Source organism: Lycorma delicatula, chromosome 2, assembly GCF_047948215.1.
Source record: "Lycorma delicatula isolate Av1 chromosome 2, ASM4794821v1, whole genome shotgun sequence".
Classification (NCBI taxonomy): domain Eukaryota; kingdom Metazoa; phylum Arthropoda; class Insecta; order Hemiptera; family Fulgoridae; genus Lycorma; species Lycorma delicatula.
In genome coordinates this window covers 188,988,347-189,001,331 of record NC_134456.1, presented here as the reverse complement: position 1 = coordinate 189,001,331, position 12,985 = coordinate 188,988,347, and the positions used below count along the sequence as shown (strand labels likewise).

Genomic DNA, 12,985 nt, shown 5'->3' with positions numbered 1-12,985 from the left:
TTATTTCCACAATCTTGTTAGATTTTTTTCATTGTTAAACACTAAATAAAAAATTAATATTTATACTAAATAATAAATTTATGTTCTATTTATTCCTACGCATACGTTTCTTCACACACACACACACACACTTTTATGTTTATATTTTTCTATTATTATTATTATTATTATTATTATTATTATTATTATTATTAATATAATTTCTTTTCTCTTAAATAAAATGAGTTAAGTTTTTATAGATTTTTTTTTTTTAAATGTCATATTACTTTAAATTTTACTACGTTTATATTTAGCCCATTTAATAATCAGAACTACGAATAGAATTAACTCTAAGACTTGTTTGTTGTAATACAGTATAAGACTGTTGTGCAGCTTTGCATTTATAATCAGCAATTTAGAAGCTAGTTTTCTGTTGCATACTAAAAAGTATGTTAAATTCTTCTTACTAACTGGTAGCTTAAGTCTAGTGGCGTTCTTTTCTTACTAATATTTTCGCATAATTTAAATATTTGATTTTTTTAAATAAAATAATGGGGATGAGATTTATTTTATGTATGGTATAATGTTCTATTTAGTTTGAATTTCAGAATAATTACCTTTTTAATAATTAATGATTTCACTTATACAGATTACTTTGCATTTTATAAAATTTATTGATTTCTGTTTGGAAAAATAGAAGGTGTTCACATTAACTATTTTTTGATTATTTTTTTATTTTTTAATACATTCTTTTTGGTATCAAATCAAAAGCCGGGGGATAAAGTTAAAGTAATGGGTAGTAATTAAAATACTCAAAAAGTCATAATTAATTTATTATTTTACGTGGCCTGGAAGATAAACTGTTTTTTTAAGTGTCTTACGAATCGCTTAATGAAAATTAATTTTTTTTTTTTACTATATTAAACCAAGTTCTTTCTTAATTATTCTTGTGAATTTCAATTTATATGAAAAATAAATCTGAAAATATTTTGTAAAACATTTTTTAGTTTATTGCATATTTTCTCAATAGTGCATTTCAACACTCCATAGCTCCTCTCATAGATTTTACAAAAAAAAAGTATCACAGTTTTATCCATGATTTAAATACTTTTGAAAAAGTTTCCGATGGTCATTTTCAATATGGTGGTTTGTAAAAAATGGATAACGGCTTTACTAAACTTTCCCAAAATATCTGTGTATGTACCAACGAAAAACCAAAAAAAATGTGGTGAAATATCTTCTGAAAATTTGGTGGATAAAATTTCCCCGTATACCTTTTCGTCTCTGAGATCACGGCTCCAAACTTAAGCAGTAAGGATATGTAGAAGTCACCGGTGAAACTTTGAAGGTTTCTGATTCAAATGATTTGTAGTTATTTACCCGAATAGAGCCCGTAAAAACAAACGGAATTTATCCTCCCTCTCTAATTTGTTTTGCTTTTATCGACATTTCACACCATGTGAGTTGAAAAAGATAATAAAAATAATGGAAGCTGTTTCTGGTGCTGTTATCGTATTTTCTGCTTATTAGAGTATCTTTCATACTTTACCTGCCTGGAAGGTAAACATACTATTTCTGCTCGCAGTAAACGTAAGAAATTATCTTTTATACTGAACTACCCGTTTTTATAATGCTATTATGGTTTGTACATAATCATTATTTCAATTGACAAACGATTGGCAGATTGGTTACGATGGAAAAGAAAGGAATTTCCGTTAAACCGCTGGAAATTTTAAGGATACGTTTCCACATCGAAACTACACAGACGCACATGCGTAAACTATATTCAACCACTTATGTGAAACAAGTATTCTCTTTCCTTAGGGTTGGTTCCCGCCAGGGGAGCATAAAGTGTTCGGACCCTTGAAATGTCTTCCAAACACAATTATTTTTGGTCAGAAATTTCCCCATAACTATGGCGAGGGTTTATTACATTTTACCGACCAATTTATTGTATGTGATGAGTTATGAAAAGAGAAGTAATAAAAATACATGGGTTGCAAACAATTAATTTATTCAAAAAATTATCTTATGAACATGTTATCCAGTAATAACCGCAACTAAACAAACACAATAATCTATTATTGGCTGTATTGTTGACTATTGCCTGTATTATGGCTTCAACGGAGATAATCTCTGAAGAGGGCACTGAAATTAAATAAATGTGTTAGGCTCAATCTGAGAGACATGTTAAAAAAAGATTACTTACTTATTAAGCTAATTATTAGAATACAAATCAGCACCTGAGAGGTAAACAGTAGTAAATCCAATGGAAATCCGATGCAGTTACCATCATTTACCTCTCGAGTACTGAAATTTAAAAATACAGAAATACTAGCTTGATCTTCAGTTCTTGGTTTTTCATTTGGGTGTTTATTTATAAAATGATTTCCAGGTTTATCGCGTCTGCCGCGCCAGTCACAAAACGCACAGTTTACGTCTTCCTATTTTTAAATGTCGACATAGTTAATTAATGTACAATTATGATATTGTATACTCACTATACTGTGTATTGTATATCTCTTAACACTATTAAAAGTCATGTTACTACTTCACTATTAAAAGAAAACAATACGCTTGCAGCCGACCAACTAATATAATAAAAACAAAGAAACACCATTGCCTACCCAAAAGCAAATAAATGAGTAGTGCAGTAGAAAGGAGACGGACGTATTCACGCACGCGCACACTGGTGACCACAATGCGTCTTATCAGTAATGCGTCCCTTGCCTGTCGCGATTTGAGTCTATGAGTCATCGCTCACCAGGAATGATGTTGCTACCTTTGTTCTCATTAAGATTCTCAATAGGATGAATGTTTATTTTCAAAACTTGAAAAGATCAATTATTCTAGTTAATAATTGTAAAAACGATGTGAATACATCAGTTGGTATTTACGTCGTGATTTTAATTTTTCATGACTGGTAAGAATTTCCGTAAAATTTCCCCGGACAGCCCAAATTTCCCCTGGACATATTCTGCTCCCCTGGTTCCCGCATGTGGTCTTTATTCCAGATTGCTACAATTTGACTTAGGAAATTAAGTACGTACCATAAACTGTTGTTAAACATCCTACACTATAAAAAAAATATATTTTAAAATACAGCAAATGTCTATAAATACTTATTCGAAAACATTGTTATAAAAACTGCGCCAAGCTTTTATTTAACTAAATATTTTCATTACTTTTAATTAAAAAATTTAATAATTATTGCATGTTTATTTTTTATTTATTGGTTATTTATTAATAGATATTTATATAATTTATTTTTTACTTTTCAGTGCATTTTTATACTTGTTATATATGTTATATTTTTTTGTTTAAAATTCTCAATTTGATTTATTTCTTATTTTTTACTTTTTAGAGGGTATTTCTAATTTGTTTCCTTTTTTTATTAATGATAATATTAATATTAGTTAAATAAAAGCTTTTTTAAAAAAATAATTTTTTATATGTAATCAAATATATTTTTGTACTTTTTTTAAGGCTAAAAAAAGTAAAAATATTTATTTTTACTCATGTGAAATGAAAATGTTCAACTAAATGCATGAAATTTAGTGTAGGGGTAGTGCGTGGGGGTGGGTCATATCAAATTCCGACACCGTAGTGCTGTATTGTCATCGAAGTTACATTCGTGTACCAAATTTCATTGATTTTCATACGATAGATCAAAAGATATAGCAGTAGCAAAATTTGATTATTCCTAAAGCGAGTTAAATAAAAGCTTTTAATAAAAATAATGGCGTATTTTTACCAAGAGTCTAAAAGCAGCATTTTAGAAGTGATTATCGGAAAATTTTCATAAAATACTTAAACGACCGAAATAATTTTATTTTTTAATACATTATTAAAATTCTGTTTATTTTTTTGTATTATCTACTAACGATGCTGTGTAAAATTTAAATTGCTTCATTATAGAAACAGGTGGAAAACACGATGTTTTTTTTTACGCCACTCTTTTTCTTTTCGCAGTACTGATTTCCTGCAAGCAACAGATCTTCTAAATAATTGAAATTCCCCAAAATAACACAGATAACAGAATTTAATATAGTGTAAATTCAAATCTTTCCCCGTTCATGTTTCTCTGTATAGAGGAGTGTTTCTTAAATTTTTTTTTATGGCGAACCATATAAAGAACATAACAATATATAAATGAAAATCAGAAAATAAATAACAAAAAATAAATGTAGGTTGTTTTATTTAAAATTAGTACTGCAAACAAATCATATTACAAACTAATCGTAAATAAAGGAAGATAGTGAAACGTTTGTTGTTCATTTTGCACAATTGTTTCAATGTCGGGTTGTAAATTACTTAAACCTAATCGAAGATATGAAATTATTGATAAACGATTTTTGTTTTGGTTTTAATAAGTGTTATAACTAAGAATCCAGCTTCACACAAATATGTGATTGCAAAGGGAAGTAGCACATTTTCATGACTTTGTTATATAAATTTGGATATTGATCTTGTACTGCAATTTAAAATTTAATTAAATTAATAGTTGAAAATTTGTTTTTATTGTTATGTCTGAACTCGGTTCCAAGAGACGTTCTTGGTCTTTGCAATAATATAAGTTTTAGTATCTATTACTCTCAGTAAAAGGATTAATTGTCCATAAATTCATCTCTTGCAAGTTTATGTTTGTATGGAAATATTTGTCAAATCCATCGTATAATGAGTATAAATCATTGACTCATTACTACATTCAGATTATCAACTATTAATTTGTTTTGTGTAGTAATAAAATCGTAATAAGAATTAAATACATCAGGATTACTGTCAATTTTTTTAACCAAAATTTAATTTTTTTTAAAATGCATCAATTTTGTTAAATGTAATCGTCATACTTCCCAGAAAACTTAATTTTAAGTCGTTTATGTAAGAAAATATGTCACTTAAATATGCCGGTTTTGCAATCCAATACATACTGGAAAATTATTTTGTTAACAGAGACTGTTTTTCTACCAAAAATATATCCATTTCCGTCTTTAATCGTAAAGTCTGGTAAGCACTTTTCCTCTTGAGAGCTATCTTACTTCTGCATGAATTAAGAGATGTTGGTGTTCTGGTCCTACCTTTTGCAAAGAATGGCAAATAATCGAGAGATAAGATCGCTTTTCTTTACAAAATTAACAATTTTTGTCGATTCCAGGACAACATAGTTTAATTCAGGTGATATATTTCTGCTAAGTGCTGGTGATGTATATTATGCAGTGTGTTAGTAATATGTCAGATGAAGCAATTTCTTGAATCCTTTTTGTAACTCCTCAATTATTCCCAGTCATATTTACTTCACCGTCGGTACACAGACCGATACAATTTTTCCAGTTAAGAAATGGTTATAATATACTAATTCAATGAATCAAAAATTTTGGAAATTGTCGTGTAGGAATCTTTGTAAAATAATACTTCTTTAATTTCTTCAGAAGAATAGTCAGTGTACCGTAGTAGCAGAGCAAAAAACGTTTTTAGAAATATCACATGATTCGTCGATCTGGATGGCAAACATTGGTGATTCTTTAAACTTACTATTGACTAGTAGTCAATATTTTCAGATAGTTTCAGTTCAGATACTAATGGTATAATTTAAAAGAGGAATTGATCTGCAGCTATGGGTCCAAACATCAATTAGCACCGGTTTAATTACATTTTCTCCGGTTGTGAACGATTTTTTTGTTTTGGCTAACGTAGTGCAATTAAATATGAACATTTCAATTGAAAGTCTCATGATATGATTACTCTTAACTTCCTTACATATTATGCAGTTTGACGTAAATTATCTTCCGTAGAATCCGACCAAACTATAAAACCATATTTCAAGTACTATTGTATATTGTAGGGTCTTGTGAAAGCAGATTTATTTTTCCTGTTTGGTGATCATTCATTTTCTGTTTCACTACATTTTTCTATATTTACATTTCGCAGAGTAGAACTTTCAGTCCGGAAAAAATTATGTAAAGTTCCTGTCTTTTTCTTTTACTCATTTTAAGAGGAATAAAAACTGTGTTTTTCCAATAATTAAAAGTAAACCGCTTCATTATAACAGTAGCAGTCGACTGCGTAAAGTAAAGAATGCAATTGTAGTAATGTTTTCAATAAATTGAACATGTGCATAGCGAAGTCATAAAGCAAAGGTACCGCCAAAACTGTACTCTTTAGTGCGGCGTTGTTTTGATGGCTTCCGCGCTACTACACTTCAAACATCGCGGGATAAATATTTACTGTTGCCGATTGTGCAATTAATACAATGCATTCAATAAATTATACATGCGCCGGTATTTGCCAATGTATATGTACAGAACATTATTAAATAATTGTAATATATTAATTCTATATTACCGTTATATGATCTTTTTTTAATATTCATTTTTTTCTCGTTATTAAAGTTTAATTTTTTTTGTTGGGCGATTAGTTCAGAAACCGGTAGTATTATCTCGCGGACCGGTGGTTAAAAAATTATGGTATAGACATAACTACACCAATAGCTACACCACAAAAATTCAGCATTTATTGCAATGAATATCGGTGTCAGATTAATCTCATTAGGGTGAGTTTATAAGATGCTTTATAATTGCTTATAAGAAAGTTCTGTAACAATTCACAAGTTTCCTTCTTGTACCACTCTGCTTTTTTCACCTGTTCATTGGAAATTTTTCAGCAAATTCATTGGAAACTGTTGTATTGTATTCGGAAGTTAAACCAAACTGGTTTTTTTACTATTTATTTTTGCAATTTACTATGTATTTTTACTTTTGTATTTACTATGTATTGTTTTGCAACTTTTTTAAACTCAGTTTGGTCTTTTATACATCTATCTACAGGAAGCAGAGACCCTGTACGTCTATAGGCAAACCTACCCCCATTTAATTGCACACCAAGGACGCAGAAACTAACAGAGTTTACATCCTTAACACGGACCTAATAAGCGCCTAGCAAAAATCCACAGAAAACCGCAGTAGGGAAGAATCAAGGGTTAATGAAAGGAATGAGTGATGATAAAGAAACGATCAACACGCAGAATTACTGTAGAACAAAAAAAAATCCCCAGCAAAAGGTTTTAGTATTTCATGCCCCTCCGTGAAATGTGCATCCATTTTACTCAAAATCCTGAGGTATCGTACCTAGAATAGAAGCAGCACGTTACTTTAGTGATTGTCTTTAGGGCAACATAACATACCACTAATTATTTACAATTTTTTCTCCAAATAAAGGACTCAAATAAGTTGAGGCTCAGGCTTTTTTTTAGGGAGAACGCTCCTCTTTTCCAGAATTATGTGATCTGTAAATATATCCAACAGAACTGTATAAACTGTTCAACCAGATCCCACTTAGAATGTTCACTGGAGTCTTACTATGTTTTACTAATGTTCTCAATAATTGATCTTAACATATGGTTACTTCTTAAATTATTATTATTTTTTTATTACACGTATTAGAATCTTTTAGGTTACATTTTTTCAGCGTTAAGATGATCGTTTATTTTCAGTTCAGCACTTAAGAGGTAAATTTTTCTTAATCGTAATTCGTAAGTTGTTTATATAAGTTGTCTATCTTTTCATTTAAATTATATTTAAGTCTTTTTCGTTTTAATATTTTGATTGGAGAAAAAATAGATGTAAGACGTAAGTTTGAAGTGCCATCTATTTGTCGTATTTCTATAATATATTTATTTAATCATATTAATAACAGTTTTATGTCTGAGTTGGAGGAAAAAAATGTATATACTGTAAATTAATTCAGCAAGATTACCCAATTTATTTACTACGTGGTAATGTATTGTTTAGACTATTTGTCGAGCACCCTGTTTTATGAATATCTGGTATTCTTTTTTACGGCAATAGTCATATTTATATTCTAAATATTAAAGAAAACTAAAAAATTAAATTAATTACAAGAAGTTACTCAAGTTCTTGAAAGATACACCCCCACGCGTTCTATTTTTAGTGATGGCTTGGCGAATTACTACTAAGATTCGACTTTTTCTTTTGATTACATTCGCTTTGCAAGTGTGCATGTACTGGAGGTGCAAACTTAAAGCTCGTTCGCAGTCGTTTTGTAATAAGCTTGAGGCGTAATCAAACTTTTGTTTTATAACTAAATACTACAAAGTTAAATGTAATACAGTACCACTCTGGTATAAGGCGGCCATCCGAAGACAATTGTTATACCTGCATTGTAGGTTAACCGCACTTTTATTTAGAAAATAAAGTGATAAACGAAAAAAAAAACATACATACAATACTTACATTTTTTAACTGATTTCATTTTCTCATTGTCATTTTTTTGGAAAAATAATGTACGGTAATTTTAACAGTCTTTTAAGTGCTTTCCCTTAAAGTCTAATTAAAATTAAAAAACCCATCTTACAATTCTAGCATCATTTTTGCCATCCCTTGCCGTAACGGTTGGTCATATCAAAAATTGTTTCAAAGTTTTAGGTAATGTTTAGAGGATTAATGACCACTTTAAACCGATTCGATACTTTGCCTATTAAGGGTGGTGTGATTTTTCTGTCTTCAAAACCCTATTTTTTCCATCCCCTGGGCGAGAGGTTGGTGATATCAAAAACCATTACTTACATAAGTTTTAGGCCCTTATCTAAAGAATTGTAGGGACTTTAAACGAATTCGATATTTTACGTAATAAGAAAGTTATAGCGATATTTTGTTTTTCCGGAAACCCCCCTCACATTTACACCATAGTCCGATTTTGGCCGTTAACGAACTCGATCGATATTTTGGGACGAGTTATTTTTAAGGAGCAATTACAAAGTAATTGGCGCAAAATTACTGCAATTATCGTGTCCAGAAGAAAGTAAAAAATATATATATAAATGTATATATAAACTTTTGAGCTGACGGTGTTTTTGGGGTCTGGAGGATATGTAATGTGAAGATATGTCGAAATTTTCCGGAAGGCGAATCATGGTACCCATTACAATAGATAGCTTTCTTATGAAATCTTTCTAAAAGACAGCTCTAAAGCAACTGATTTGAATCCAAAATACCGTAAAGTAATACACAGTACTATTTTCTTAGATCACTTTACTTCATTAACATAGCACATCTGAAGATAAGGGAAAAGAATAAGTCTATGTAAATTTTTGATATCGTTGTTTTATGTTACAGATCATTCGAACCAAGTTGCCGGAAGATGTCCAGGGATGTTCTGAGACTCCCTCGGGGCAGGTCCCCGGCTCCAAGAAGCCGAAGTAAAAAAAAAAATAACGTAGGATCCCTACAAGTTCGAGGCGTGGGGCCAGCAAGGGAGGTGCGGATGTAGACAAGACATATGGGTGCTGTGATAATACCTTAACGTTGGCCCGGCATCCCATGTTTGAAGAGAGAGAGGGGTTTCAGTTTGTAGGCCCGCAAGGGAGGATCCCACACTGCTATGGGGCATGAGGCCATATAGTGTCTATAAAAGATTTCCCTTCCTCCGAAAGAAAACTGGATTACCATATTTAATTCTTGTGTTCAATTTATTGGTAAATAGGTATACTTAGTTAAAATGCGTTTTTATATACCTACTAAAATTATTTTTTTTCAACCGATAACAGTTGTTTTTTGGGGGGACATAGTTCCATCATCTATAATACGGTTATACAATATTTTGAACGGGGTATTTGTTTTTTCATACCTTTTAACATTTGAATGTAAAAAATCTCAAATGAAAGTGTTATGTATGTTTATACAATAATTATAATGATGATTAATAAATCATCGAAGACATATTCTTAATGACCGTCGTTACGTGAATTCACTTAACGACGGTCATTAAGAATATGTCTTCGATTTCGAATATATTTTTTCATTAATTCAAGTTATTATAAAATAATTTTGTTATAAATATACAATCCTTAATTGGTGGTTTTTGTTCTTATTTCGGCATAATCTTTTTTTAGTTGGAAAGATCGTCTTTATATTCATAACTTTATATGCCGTCTAAGATAATATTCTTCAAATTTGCTTTTTACAATCCCTTACATCTTAAATTAAATCTTGGGAATAGAATATCCGTAATCCTTGTCTACAAGTGCTATTTTATTATTTTTTTTAATCTGTTTAGGAAAACGGATCAATATGTTTGGGAAAATTGTTTATTTATTAAATAGTTGTGATAAATTATACTGAAAATATTTTCGTCTAGTATTGTATCTCGTTTTCGATTAGAGCTGACCTATAGAAAATGTTTATTTTTTAAACCAAAAATCAGTAAAATTACTAGATAGCCAATTTTTTTGAATTTTAATTAAGGCATAAATATAGCCTGTTATAAATGAGATATTCTAATTAAGGCATATGTTTGTAACCTGCATGCAGTTTTCTTGTTATGTTGTTGTTTGCTTATTAATTCATCCGTGGAAGTTGCATGCATATTTTCTATTTTCTCTTTATCCGTTGCAGTTATCTTCTACATTTAAAATTATGTTTTCTAACTAAACGTTCTTATTCATTCCACACAGCACTAATTCATTGGCACCATTCGTATACTATATCATTTCTTCTATCCATTTTCAACATAATTAAAAAATATTAAAATCATAATGCTTTCATATTTAATGGAAATTTCCACCATTCTAATTTAGTTGTACATCGGCATTTGTATTTTTTATTTTTTTCTAAAACGGTCTACATTTTTTACTAAAATATTTTTAATAACATTTTCAGTATTTAAATTAACTTTGTGAAAAGTTAATTATTAAAAAACGATCCTTCAATGTATTTAGTCATAACTGGTAGTTCAAACTTATATTGAGCTCAGGTCAAGAGCTCTTGTCATCATGTTGAGTACAGTTTTTACAAGTTATTACGTTGTTAGGTCATTACGTAATTCAGGTCAGTTTAGTTTTACAGGTCATTACATTGAGTACAATTTTCCAATAATTTAGGTTCCGCCAACTCTTCTTATTGAACTTCGAATATTTCTTCACAATTGTGGCTCACATAAATATGGCTTTATTACTTCCCCCAACTATTTTTTTTCTTTCATCATTATATATTAACACCCACTCGTAAAACCTTTTTCCAAAATAAATATTACTATTAGCCGAAGGATCATTATTTTAATGTATATGTTTAAATATTAAACGTTTCTAAAAATACATTTTTTTATATCTGTTTACTGAAATAATTTTCCACATCTTTAAAAAAGTTGTATTACGTTTTATTGATTCTAGATCTAAATAGTTTTCATTATATTCATTAAAATATTCATATTTTAGCTAATCAAATTTAAAAAACTTAAAATTATTTTTCCCCCGATAATTTGCGTCATCCGCTTCTATATCTAGAACGAGAAAAAGAATCAGGCCTTTTATCGATTTTACTCGCATAAGGGAATCTCGTTTTCAAATAATTCAAGATTTAGAAGTGGCAATTTGTTTTTTAGTACTGTGATCAGGGAACTAATCAGAAAAAAATTGTGGATGCAGCAAAAGGAAATTTTCAGCATCGGATTTGCTCATTTTTAAACGGGGTTTGTAAGAAGTAGGCATGATCTTTTTTTGGTGTCAGTAGAATCATGACTAATCAGTTTTTAATATAACTTGCTGTAATGTTTATCGTTTTAACTGTCTAGACATCTGAAACGTTTAGAAAAAAGTCACGTTTTCAGTAATGGTCTGTTTGTTGTCAGTTCGATTACAACGTAGCCGTCTGCAAGTTTGCATGTAACAGACAGGCAGACTTTTAAAATTTGTTAGTCTACTAACGATTTCTAGGTTGTGATAAGTGTAGTTTTAGACTGTTTCAAAATAAAAAAATTAATTCATGATTAATTTTTTCATGTATCAAAAAAAAAATATATATATATATATTTGATTGGTAAATTAATTACTAATTATATGAATTTTGTTGTACTAATATTTTATATATATATATATATATATATATATATATATATATATACGAAAAAGCTTACTTCCTTGAACGAAAAACGTTACTAGTAAGGTAGTTAAACAAAAAACGTACGTAGAAAAAGACGAGCATTTACAAATTTATTTACTTACAAATACAAAATTGTTTTTGAGTGGTTTACAATATTTAACCAGCCAACGAAATTAGATTCATGAAGAAAACCTTATTAAATCTTTTTTAATTTAATTCGCCTACCGCGTTTACACAATCGCATCTCTTGTCATACACAGGTGATATCTTTTTGGAAGAATAAATTAATATAACTTTATTATAAACAACTTACTTTTACTGCGTAAACGATAAAGCTTACAAGTAAAGCTTACAACACAATTAAACTTTTGTTAAAAAGGTTTTTATTAATTTTATAACAGATCTTTTTGTTTATTAATTAATATTTCAAAGTTAATTCATCCTTGGTTTTTCGTTTGTTTCAGATAATAGAATTTGAGGATTGTTATATATCTTATTCTATTTAATTTTTTAAACGAGATATACAAATCTGTCTTTATTGGCTGCTGTTCATTCTTTATCCTATTTGTTCGATCTGGTTGATACATTTTCTTAAATGTGGACGATGGAAATTTAAGGTAATTCATCTACGTTTTATATAATTATCCATAGTCTTAAGTATTATTATTATTTTTAATTAACTTTATCAAGTTCAATAATATCTGCTTAACCTAACGGGTTTTCTAGTAAATCAGTTGATTTCAAAGTAGAGAGTTCTCAATCCTAATAAAGGTTTTTATTCAGATTTGAATACTAGATCGTGGATACCGATGTTCTTTGGTGGTTGGGTGTCAATTAACCACACGTCTCAGGAATGGCCGGCCTGAGTTTGTTTAAGTCTACACATTTACCGATACAGTTCAATGTTGATGCGACTATAAATAAAAATATTTTTAAAAAATCTGTTTAATGAAGTATGAATTTTATACTTATAATAATATAATTATTATGTGTAACATGAACTGATCAGTTTATTATTATATTTGTTTAAGAAAAGATGCAATTATAATTATGAATCAAAATATTCCAAACAAAAATTGTTAAAAATATCACTTAAAAAAGCAGAAACATTGAAT

At 29.3% G+C, this 12,985-nt stretch overlaps 1 long non-coding RNA gene across 1 annotated transcript in view; it reads left to right on the top strand.

Annotated features, from left to right (window-relative positions):
- LOC142320396 (uncharacterized) overlaps nt 1-12,985 on the top strand; it is a 295,081-nt gene that overhangs the window by 125,140 nt on the left and 156,956 nt on the right. Inside the window, exon 2 of the long non-coding RNA XR_012755374.1 lies at nt 12,335-12,487. This is a non-coding gene — a long non-coding RNA (uncharacterized LOC142320396). The remainder of the gene's footprint in view (nt 1-12,334; nt 12,488-12,985) is intronic.